The sequence below is a fragment of the Rhea pennata genome, chromosome 1 (assembly GCF_028389875.1).
Source record: "Rhea pennata isolate bPtePen1 chromosome 1, bPtePen1.pri, whole genome shotgun sequence".
In the NCBI taxonomy this organism is placed as follows: Eukaryota; Metazoa; Chordata; class Aves; order Rheiformes; family Rheidae; genus Rhea; species Rhea pennata.
Window position 1 is genome coordinate 109,648,343 of NC_084663.1, and position 11,859 is coordinate 109,660,201.

The following is an 11,859-nucleotide window of genomic DNA, read 5'->3' on the forward strand; positions in this document are numbered from 1 at the left end:
CAAGTTCTTAGGCATGCATGTAGGCCCACTGAGTACAGCAGGGCTACTCAAGTGAATAAAATTACTCACAAACCCAAGTGAGTATACATAAGCAATCACTGGACAACACTAGGAGAATTATTCCCTAGTATCAAAGAAAAATAGGATTTAGGAAATGGGAACCAAGGGAGCACATCCAAACAAACTGACAGTGACGCTAAATGTCTACAAGCTATTGTAATGTAATATCTAATAATGATTTTTACTGTGACGGTCCCTTGCCACAGAAGCTCAAGTTGGACTATTTTATATAAAGGAAAAAAATAGTTGTAACAGAGGAAATTGTTATTTCATCTCTTCTTTCACCCTGAAGCCACATGTGAATCAAGTTCTTCTCTATTTATTAACTACTTCCCAAACCAGTAGACCAAAGACCAAATCTTCAGGACTTGCCAGCCAATTTCATACAAAAAAAAAAAAAAAAAAAAAAAATCAACACTACAAAAATCTTATTTCTGTTTAATCAGCACATATTAAAAGAACTCTTACACCAGAAAAGAGAGAAATTAACTTGAAAATTTGTCATTTTAAACCATACTGTAATCCTAGAAGAACTTATATGTGGCAGAATATAATACTATGGATTTGGCAAGATACAGAAAAGACCCCAAACAAAAAAGACAAGGAAAATATAACACAAATAAATAATTTACCTTGAAAGTGGTCCCATCAGGAAGGCTCTTCTTTCAAGAATCTAACGATGCATTAATTTTCTTCCTAAACATTTCCATGCTTGATCTGTAAGGAACACAAAAATGACCCTATGAACATCTGTATAATAATTTCTCCTATTCTGATTTGGTATATGTATACACAAACACACAAATCTATTTGCCTATTGTTAGTCTGACACAAAGCAATGCTTCATTTTGTATATTAAGATCTACATATAAAGTTTTTCTATTTCAAAAGAAATACAACTCTGAACTCCAGAATGCAGTCTTCCAAACAGAACCACTAGCAAAGCAAGTGCAAATAACTTGTACTCTCTAGCCAGCTGGATAATATTTAAGAACAAAACTCTTGTCCAACTTTGATTCAAAGGCAGAGTCCTGTTTTCTTTGATCTAATTAAAAAAAAATGATTGCGATGTGAAAGCTCTCCTTTCTATGTAGCGATTAGTACTTACTTAATATTTGAGGTTCACATCTATGAATATCTAAATCATACTTTTAAAGAGTCCTCATCAATTTTAGTACATATACAGCAAAAACATGAGGCCACAGTAGGACTGGTGAATATAATGCTAGACCGTCTCAAAATTAATTAGCAAAAAATCTAAACCAATAGAAATGTAAATACTTACTTTTAAGAAATTGAAGAATGAAGTAATGTTATTCATCACAAGCATTATCTTAAGAATCCTTCTCAGATCTTTTCTATTATTTCTATATGGCTTCTGCTAAAAGATGCAAATTTACAAGTAGCCCAATCAATTTTGTGATTTCTACAATTCCAGTGTTGTTCTTGTGACAAGCCTCATCATTAAAGTTTATGTTAAATCCTCTGTCACCAAGTTATCACCCTATGTCATATTAAAGCAGCAAGACTGTATACTTAAAATAGGCAAATTAAACTACAATATAAATATAAACACGACAAAAATAGACTTTCCTCCCTTTACTTTGCTTAGCTGAACTCTGCCTTCTCCTGCTTGGCATAGAGAGAGCTTCTCTCTCTCTCTCTCTCTCCCCCTTTTTTTTTTTAATAAATAAAATAATAATCACCTTTTACTTCTACCTTCACAGAAACTATATATTGAAGTTTTTTAAATACAAAATTTCTCTAGCATGGAGAAAAGGACTCTCTCACTCTCAGGGAGTGAGGGAGGCAGGAGGGTAGAGAGGGAAATATTTACATTATAGGCAGGTCATAGCATTTCCTCCTTCTGCAAAACTGCTTGCGTTAAAGCCAGCCGAGAAAAAACATCAACTCACACCAATGTAATGCCCTACGTAGGAAAAAGATAAAGGGTTGATAAAAGGGTCAGCATTCCCCCCCCCCCCATAAACAAACAAAAAAACAAAAAAACAACAACAAAAAAAAAAAAACTATTCAAAGCTTTCAGGTCAGTTGGAGACAAGGGAGGCTTGCTGGACTACTGCCAGCATCAGAATCCAACAGTAGATCCATTAAGCTGAAAAATAAGTAAATACTCCTAAATACTACATTCAGAGACATTTCAGATCCTTCCCTATATTCTTCACAAAATAAAATGCTGATTTGCACCACAGAACAGTAGCAAGTCTCAACATTTGGATTCAATGAAGAAGAAAAAAAAAAAATTGTCATTGCAGTCAAAACAAACAGAGAAATGACACGAGTAGAGTCAGTACTGACAATAAGTAGTAATAAACACACTTCAGAGGTCTTTCCAATTTTGTTTCAAAGAGCAAATAAGCAAGACTATAGAATCTGTGACCAAAGGAAAGAAGGGAAGGGAGATCCCTTAGAGCAGAAGGAAGCAGCACTTCTTAAATTCATTTATCACTTTAAACTGAGGGAAAAAAAAATGTTCTCTTCAGTATTTCTGTTCTGTACTATAGATACAGACAATTTTTTTTCCACCACTAGTGAGTATTTTATTTAAACGCTATCACTACCAACAGAATGCGGCTTTCTACCTGACTGAAAAAAAACCTATATCCCCATCAAGATTCAACATATACACAGGATTTCCTTTAAGTTAGCATTAATCAATTCCTCTTCATTGTTCTAGGCAACTATACAGTTTATAGAGCTCGGGGGGAGAAGAAAAAACAGAAACAAAAAAACCCCACAAATGTCCTTTGTTATTTCTGATAAAATTCCTTCAATAATGTTTTTTAAAAAAACCACAAAAACGCTGTTCAATACTAATATTTTATTCCCCCAAATTTAGCTGGAGCACTAGGTACGTATCCCTTACAGGTTTTCTTTTCTTTTTTCCCCCCTTTTTTTTGGGGGGGGGGGGGGGTAGAGGTTGAGCATGTATTTGTTTGCTCCTATAGGTTGCCAGAAAAATAGAGCTTAATATGTGGCAACATTAGCAACAGGAATAAGAAAATTTCCTGGAACAGGAATGAAAAACTTTCTACCTTTGCAGAAAGCAGAGCTCATTTCAACACTAAAAAATAGTCTTTCTTCAATTTCTTTTCCAACTCCATTTTCATAACACAGGTGGGCAGTAGCAGTGAATCCAAAAGTTCACCATAAAATAGTTAGCATCACAGCAACAGTATCACCCCAATGTCATGCAAAACAAAAAGACTGCAGAGCAAGACACATTTCTCAGACACAGTTGAACACAAATTTACTGAGTGCTTTTTGAGGCCAATTAAATATTCCTATACTTGCTTTTAAATAATAAAAAAATGTTTTTAAATAATAGTTGCAGTCAAGGCTCATAAGCACTTTTTACATCTACCAACTCATCTCTTTGACTGCTCTCTCAATTTTCTTTCTCAAGATGAGGAAGAACAGGTCAGAATTCTTTTGCCCAACACAGAGGAAGTTTTTCTACAGTAAACTCAGCCTCTTAAAAACTGGTGACTAACAGAAGACATGCAATTTCTGCTTTTAATCTGATTTGGTCTATAACTGAAATCTTGACTTTTTTCCTCTGCTGAGGACAACAATATTTAGAAATAAAAGGGACAGAACAGAGAAAGCAGAATTTCTCACAAGACACAGTAATTAAACAGGAGAAATGAGTTCCAATAACAATTTAAGACAAGACTAGGTTAGGAGGGCTTGACCACGATAAGGTGGCTAACAACTGCTTCTTCCACTTTCTGAACCTGGACCGTTTACATGAGACTCAGTTCCTATTCTCCTGCTTTAACCATCAAGTTAAGTGACCTGCAACAGACACAGCCAAACAAATTACCAAATTAATTCTTCCAAGTGCAATATAGTCTGTTCACTTTTCAGAGTGAAATTCAATTAAGTAATCCAGAAACATTAAAACGTTTGCATTCACCTTTCCCAAGAAACCTCCTCCACCCATTTTTCTTGAGACACATTTTCTATCAGAGAATTCAAGGAAGTTTTTACGTGATCATAAACATCCACTCAAATTATTGCTTTCTTATCTTAGCGCATCATTTTCTAATTATTTTCAAATGCAACTATCAATACCCTAACATCATAATATCAAAAAAAGTCAGATACCATTTAAAACTTTCATCAGATTTTCTACAGGCAGACCAATACTGTTCAGTTGGCGTTATCATTTTGGCCTAGCAGCAGGAAGAGAGAATAAGCCCCAAATACCGTTGCCATATATTTTTATTTAGTTTCAGACTGTTCAGACTGCTTGTTTATATCTGTAGTCTTCTGTACAATTGTCCAAATTCCTTTGCACGTTTTCCCTCTGTTACACTTCATTCTCTACCTATCTTTCCACTTGCCTGTCATTATACCTCTGCTGAGCAATAATAATTTATATGTCCAATTTTGCACTTATTGTCCCCAAAGGATATTTATTCTTTTTATCCACAGGATATGTTTTCCTATTTATACCATCTATTGGTGTGTGGCAGTCAGTGGCTAGAAAGTTTGCGCAGCTTGCAGGCTAGGCAGAGCATCTCTGGCCTGCAGACCCCACACCTGCAGGGTGGCCACTACTCTTGCACACAGCCAAAAATCATCCTCACAGGAATTTCTGCTCCCAAGCCAGTGCTCAACTGCAAACCCTACACCCTCCTGTTGAAGACTCTCCCTACTCCATGTGCATTCACGTACAGGAAAAACACAAGCCATTTTGTTTAGGCAAGTTCTTAACAGCTATTCTAAAATTAACATAATATTTCGGTCTTCCTGGCTTCTCTGATAGCCCTGCAATGAGGTGTCAAGCACAACCCTTGAGCAAGACAGCTGACTGTGGGAAACGCAACTCCCTAACTTTGCCTTTGGCAAGTTTATACATGGGTTCCACACAACGCAAAACACAGTTTATCTTTTAATATAGTAACAGTCTGCATTGTCACTAGTAAAGTTAACAGTGCTCTCATTGCTTGCAATAATATAGTCAGTATCACAGAAACCTTTTGTCAATGTTAAACAGGGGGACAGCTGGCTCTGAAAAGACAACAAAACAAGCTTTTTAAAGTAGTCAACCTCGTATGTGTTCTTTTAAGCCAATCCCGTGTTAAGCAAAACCTACAGGCAAGCATGACCACCACTAAGTTAATTCCTGTTAGTTCCAGTATCTTTACTCAACCACTGTTCTGTTTTGTTTTGTTGTCATCCTTCACAGAATCACAGACTAAACCTAAACATAGCTGACTAGGAAAAACTTCAGATGATAGCGTCAACATTTAAAACAGCCATTTAGGTTTATGACATGAAATATTAGCTCACTTAACTAGTTTTCATTACTATAAGTTACGCTTTTTTTTCCTCCGATTTTGATTGATACACTTTCAACTTTAGAAAATTCCATCTGATACTTTTTAACCATAGCACTACCAGAAAAATCAGTCTAGTCTGGTTATGCTAAGCATTTGACAGCATCTTGTTTTCTGTGCAAGTATGCTCTACAGATCTTAAGGGGGGAGGGGGAAATTAGCAGATCTCACTTCCATTAACTAACTCCTAATTGCAGGCCAGTCCAAGAGGAGGTCAATTTTTACATCTACCTAAAACACATACACTCTTACTACTTTTTACCTCTCCTGCCCCGCTCAGCAAAACCATACACCCGTATACGTGCATTCGACTTATGAAAAACTTGCCGTATTGCTTAAGGGTCAATGTCAGCTCTATCTCAGGCTGTACCAAGGAATGCTGATAAGTTAACAAGACAGACCTTCTCAAGCACGAGTCTGGGAACACAACTGTTCTGGATAGCAACAGTCCCAAATCCGCCTGCACGTAGCTCTGAACGAGCACTTCTGCTCTCCGAGATGTCAACTCTTGTTGCCATTGCAGCAACAATTACTCAGATACTATTAAATCAGATTTTAACCACAAAAAGCTTTCCTCACCTCAGAACAACTTTTCTTTGCCGGATGGCTTATTCATGTGTCACTTTCCAACGCTGAGTCCAATAAGCACTAATTCATATTCGAGCATTAAAGAAAGTCTTTGTACCACTCACTCAGGGATGCACCACCTTCTTACAGAAGTGACCATACTTCCTTCTTACGGGCAGACTAGATTCTCACTCCTTGTTAAATAAAGCTCTATAGCACCTGAACATTTATAGTGCCATGACTCAGTTAAATTCTAACCGGCCTGCGAGCTGGCAAACACTGCAGCCAGGTCCCCTCAAAATACTCCCAGAATCAAATCACCCAAACGAAACGAGGAATAACACAGTTTCTGGATTCCAGGAAGATGAGGCAGGGGACAACTTCCACTTCGGCTTCTCTAATATCAACACATTCCCCAAACCAGAAATTCCACCTTTCTTAAAAAAAAAAATAAAATAAAGGGGGGGGAGACTTTATCATATGCCCACCATTTCTAGCCTAATCCTTCAAGTTAAAAACCTCATAAACAATCAGAATCCACAATGCTGTCTCTGAAAGAGCAGAAGCAGCATAGAGCTGTATCCACGTTATGAAGCCATACCTTATTTTATCTACGTTCAGTTACAATATTGGTTTAGGCTTCACTTTGTTTCAACTTAATTACCGACTGACACTTGTGAAAAAATAAAAAAAAAATAAAAAAAGGCTTCAAATGATACGTTTGGTAGGCAGAAGAGAGCGGGGGGGATCACCTTTAAAGGGCTTAGGGGGCACAAAAGAGGTCTGGAAATACCTCCCTCGGTCTGCAAGGGAAACGGCGACGTCCCCAGGGAACCCGCGCGAGAGAAGTTAACACGACGGGCGAGACGGCACCTCTGGGGCGGCAGGGAGACCGGCGTGTGCCGCGCACCAGAGGAAATGGAAAAGGCACCTCACGCCCAGGCGCTGCGCTTGCAGGCCGAGGTGGAGCGAGCACTGATAAATAACCGGGGAGGAGGTGAGGAGAGGGGAGGAGGAGAGAGGGGAGGGGAGCGTGGCCCTGCCCGCAGCGCCTGGGGAGGCGGCAGGAGGGCAGCGGGGGGGGGCGCAGGACCGCGGCTCCCCCAGCCCCGCAGCGCCGCGGGCACTGCGGCCGCTGCGCACCCAGTTCGCTGCTCCCTAAATAATTCACGCACATACACAAACGGAGGACGAGGAGGAAGAGCAAGGGGGAGCGCCTCTCCAAAACGGGCACCCAGGGCTGCGGCTAGCGCTCACAAGCAGGTCGCATTAAAAAAAAAAAAAAAAAAAAAATCCCAACTTTTCCGCCTCTCCAGCTGCCCCCAGACCCATCGTGGCCAGCCAAACTTTCGGGGGAGGCGAAGCACCCTCTGCAAACACCCCCGGCCCCCCGGCGCCGGGGCTCACCCCGGCATTGTTCCCCGCCGCCGCCCGCCGCGCTGCAGCGCGGCCCCAGCCTCCCTCCCCGCCGCCTCCCGCCGCCCCGCTCGGCCATTTCCCTCCGCCAGGCAGCACTGCTCCCGGCGGAAGAGCGCCAGACACTCACCCCGCTGCCAGCCCGCCGATCCCCCCGCCCCGCTGCTCGCCCCGCGCACCGGCGGGCGGGCTGGTGCCTGCCGGCCGCGGCCGGCCGGCCTGCCTGCGTGCCCTCGGCGAGAGCCTCCGGCGGTCAGCCCCCGCTCCCTGCACGCCGAGCTGGGCGGCTGCGCGGGGGGCTTCCGGCTGGAGAAGAGGACAGGACAGGACAGCACGAGCCGCGCCGCCACCTTCCCCCTTCCCTCGCCCGCCCCGGATCCCCCCCGTCCCCACACACGTACACGGAGAGCTCCGCGCCGCGCCGCGCCGCTCCCCTCCGCGGTTCGGGGCTCTGCTGCAATGCCTGTGAGGCTGACTTTCAAAGCCTAACCCGCAGCCGTGATATCCTCCCCTCCTTCCCCCTCGCCCGCCGCGGCGCAGCCCAGTCCCTCCCCGCTCCGCGCCGTGCCATTCATCTCTTCAGCCAAGTTTCTTAACCCTTTTTTTACCCTTTTCCTCTCTTCCTCCCCCCCCCCCCCCAACAACCCCCGGCGGCGGCGGTGGTAGCACCAGCAGCAGCAGCCGCCGCCCGGCGACGCGCCCCGCCCTCTCCCCCCCCCCCCCCCGTCCCGTCCCGTCCCCGCGCGTTGCGCGCGCGCCCCGGACCGTTTGGGGAAGGGAGGGTTTGAAACAGGTTACCGTTAAACGTGCGGCACGTACGTGCGCCTCGCGGCCTTGCTGCTTAGCCTGACTAACGGCAAGGAGCTCCCGGGAAGCAAACTTAGGAGTGGTAGCACCAGAGGCCCTGTATTTCATGGAAACAGCCTGTAGTTTAAAATTAACACCTCATTTTCTTTTTTTTTTTTTTTTTTTTTTGCTCTTCTAGAATAATTGTGTGTGTGTGGAGGGGGAGTTCCTGCTGTGGCTTCCATTGCTTGTCATTTTAGTGTTTGAAAGGCTTCCACTTTTTTCTCTGAAAAACACGAACTAGAAACTTTTATTCAAAAAAATATACATATGTGTGTGTGTGTGTATATATATATATATATATATATATATACACACACACATATATATATACACACATTGGTGGCCATGCCAGGGGAAGGCAGCAGGACCCCCGCGGCACCTGCAGCTGGCCCAGGAGGGCCCAGGCAGGAGGAGGAAGTGGAGGAGGAGGAGTGGGCTCTTCCTTCCTTGCTTCCCTCCACTGCTCCTGCTGCAGGAGCCCGCTCTGCCTTTGGGGCTTGACACACCTTTCTGTCAGCCCTCGCTCTCTGCCTTGCCCTCTTAGCTCCCTGAGGATGGTCATGACACCCACTGTTGCCCAGTGGAGGGGAGGTTTCCAGCTAATTTTGGTCAGGGCTCCCGGCCGTCCCTGTGCACAGAAGCCGCTGCAGGCAGGCGTGAAACACCAAGCGTGAAACCCCTGTGGCTGCAGCGGGCTGTCGGCAGAAGTCAGCAGCTGCCCACGTGGAAGAGTTTTGGGAAGCAGGGCCAAAACACCTCGTCAAAGCAGTGTTATTTGCCCACATACCAGTATGTACAAACATTCTGGGGGAAGTTCAGCATCACATTCTGGGGGAAGTTCAGCATCGGACAGAGCTGCTCAGAGGCATCAGTCCTCCATTTTGGTAGGTGGTATCCACACAAGCATAAAGGCAACCTCTCTTCTGAAAAACTGCCTTTTATGACTAGTCTTTATCCATCATCCCATTAAAGAACAGAGCTCAAGAGTCCAGATATGCAGCGAATTTCTCTGAATATGCCAAACTACAGAAAGTGTGTGACCTTAGTCACATTTTATGCACACGTATGTAGTGTCCGTGTTTAAAAAGTCCCATGCTTGGTAAATTGACAAATGCTTTACAAGACACTTAATGATACTTTATTTCTGGAATTTAAACATTGATGGCGAGAAACAAATTTATTTATAAATGGCCTATAAACTGCAATAATATCTGCATTAATATGTGCCAATATCTCAGTTCTAAACCCCAAGATAATTATAAATGGTATATTTTAAAAAATATATAAAACATCTTTTTAGTAAAAAATAATTAAAGAGCAAATGAATTTTTACTTTAAAGAAAACAAAAGAAAGTCACACTTGTGGAAAGCTAAGTATTTTAACCTATAGATATCATGAATGAAAGCAGAGGTAAAACTGTTAAGCAAAATCTCTTGTACTTTGGAATGTATGGATTGTGTACAGGCTTACAGCAGAGCTAGCAATGTATTACTTGACCTATTTTTGTAAGCCAATGAAAGATTTAGGTTAACTTCATCATCTTGTGTTTTTAACCACATTTTCCAGAAAAGCAGCAGCATTTTCTAAAGAAGTTGCACATCAGAATATCTACAGAATACAGTCTCTCTTTATTTAAGAGCATAAGTCTCTTTTTTACGGTCTGATCTTGCTTCCATTAATACAACAAGAGTTATGCTCTTCGTTTCCATAGAAGCCTTGTTAGCAAATTCTGATGGTAAAAAAATGGTCTTTAATTTTTTAGTTCTCTAAAAATCTTTATCTCAAAAATGTTTCAGCACTAAGCAGTTGAATTATCCAGGGGAAAGGAAATTTTCTCATTACTGCAGCAATTTAGCTGCTATTTCAATCAAGTATGTCTGTAGTACAGACCTCTTTCATTCTTAACCTTAGGGAACATACTGCATTGACAAGAGACCTGTAAAATGAGAAATCTCGAAAAAGCAACAGAAATGTGAAATATTCGTTAAAAAGATTTTGGAAAAATACAGATATACTTGGCTGAGGAAGCAAGTATCTGTCTATATGATGCAATCATCTGAGATTATATTAAACAATAATCTATGCATTTAACAGGTTATTTTCAATGGTATTTGTATCATACTGAATTGTGATACTTGCTCATATTACTTAAACTATGAAACAAGAATTCAAACAATTTAACAAATAAAGGAAAAATTATAGCACACAGTGAAATCAGTCTCTCAAGTAGCATCAAAGTACTGATGTGTATTTATTATTCTTCCCATGGAGACAGTCTTCAACCAAAGCAAACTATTGACCCTCCAAGCATAAAAACTGTGATTCTATCAATGTATCTACCTATACCACCATCCATAGGTTATAAAAAAAGGTTTTTTTCATTATTTACAATACAAAAAGAGATTATCTTTCTTTAAGGGGATTTCTTCACTATAAGATCACTTATAAATGTAAGACTAATTATGATGGAAAAAAGTAGGTTATTTTTGGATTGATCTTGGAAGAAATACACATTTATGGAACTTATTTTAGAATTGACTGCCACAGTTGCAAGCATTCTCTGAACAGTTGTTGGTACTCTATTTTGTGCAGCATAAACTCACATTTGCTAATATCAGAGAACCATTTCTTTGTATATATGCCTCAAAAATTGTAATAACACACACATACATAAACACTACTCTCTTTATAATTTCTAACCAGGAATCTCAAGATAGAAAGGCATGTTTTGGCTCTACTAGGAATTCTATCAGAATCAAAATATAATTCTTATGTTCTTTTAGGACAAAATTAATATGTTTGACTTGTTTCAAAAAATGGTTAAGTTGTTGATTTACCCACAACTTTTTGTTTGATCACTAGTGTGATTAAATTAATGAATTTTAAAATACTGCCATTCCAATAACAAAACTATTATCTTCATCTTGCTGAAATAAAACACAGATCCAAGCTGTGTAGTAGCAAGAACTGTAGTATTTTTAAAAAAGAAAACACATTATTACATATCTCCCAAACTTTTTTTAGTTAATGTTAACCTCAATTTAAATCACATAAAATGTTCTTTGAAGAGTTTGGATGAACTACAGTCATTCTTATTTTAATTTTTTTAAGGCTATTTCAGCCTCTCTCAAAAAAACCAAAAACAAAAAATCCCACAGCTCTGAAACTACCTTTTTTGATGAGAACAATTAAGGCCTTGCCTTATGGCATCCAATCATGATATGAAAGACTTGGGACATGGTTGTGAAGCTAGCTAGCTTTACAGAAATACATTTACACACTAAATCTTATTCTAAAATTGTTTGTCAGCCTTACACAGACAAATAATGAAATTCCATCCTTGACTCAGCCTAGTTCAATTCATGTAATATGTCAGATTACTCACTGTTTGGAAGGTCTCTTCACAGAGGATTAAATCACCCAGTATCGTAGACCTTATGTAGGCATACAAAACAGTAATAAATCACTCATATTCTTATTATTAATAATTGTGTTCAAATGAGGTTTCCCTAAATAAATAATATTACCACTTTGCTCTATTGTAACAGTATTCATCCATAAAACTGGAGTAGGTAAGCCTGAAAAAGTCTACCTTTT

General features: G+C 40.8%; 1 protein-coding gene across 7 annotated transcripts in view; it reads right to left on the minus strand.

The window, feature by feature from the left end:
- NRIP1 (nuclear receptor interacting protein 1) overlaps positions 1–7,896 on the minus strand; it is a 195,691-nt gene extending 187,795 nt beyond the window's left edge. For 5 of the 7 annotated variants that reach the window (XR_009960998.1, XR_009960999.1, XR_009961000.1 and 2 more), the window contains exons 1-2: positions 7,814–7,896; positions 693–777 (exon numbers count right to left, since the gene is read on the minus strand). The gene's annotated coding sequence lies outside the window, so the exon portion shown is untranslated. Of the gene's footprint in view, positions 1–692; positions 778–1,345; positions 1,442–7,542; positions 7,594–7,813 lie in introns of those variants that run through there. The other 2 variants (XM_062597727.1, XM_062597719.1) reach the window with 2 other exon arrangements.
- Positions 7,897–11,859: the final 3,963 nt, after the last annotated feature.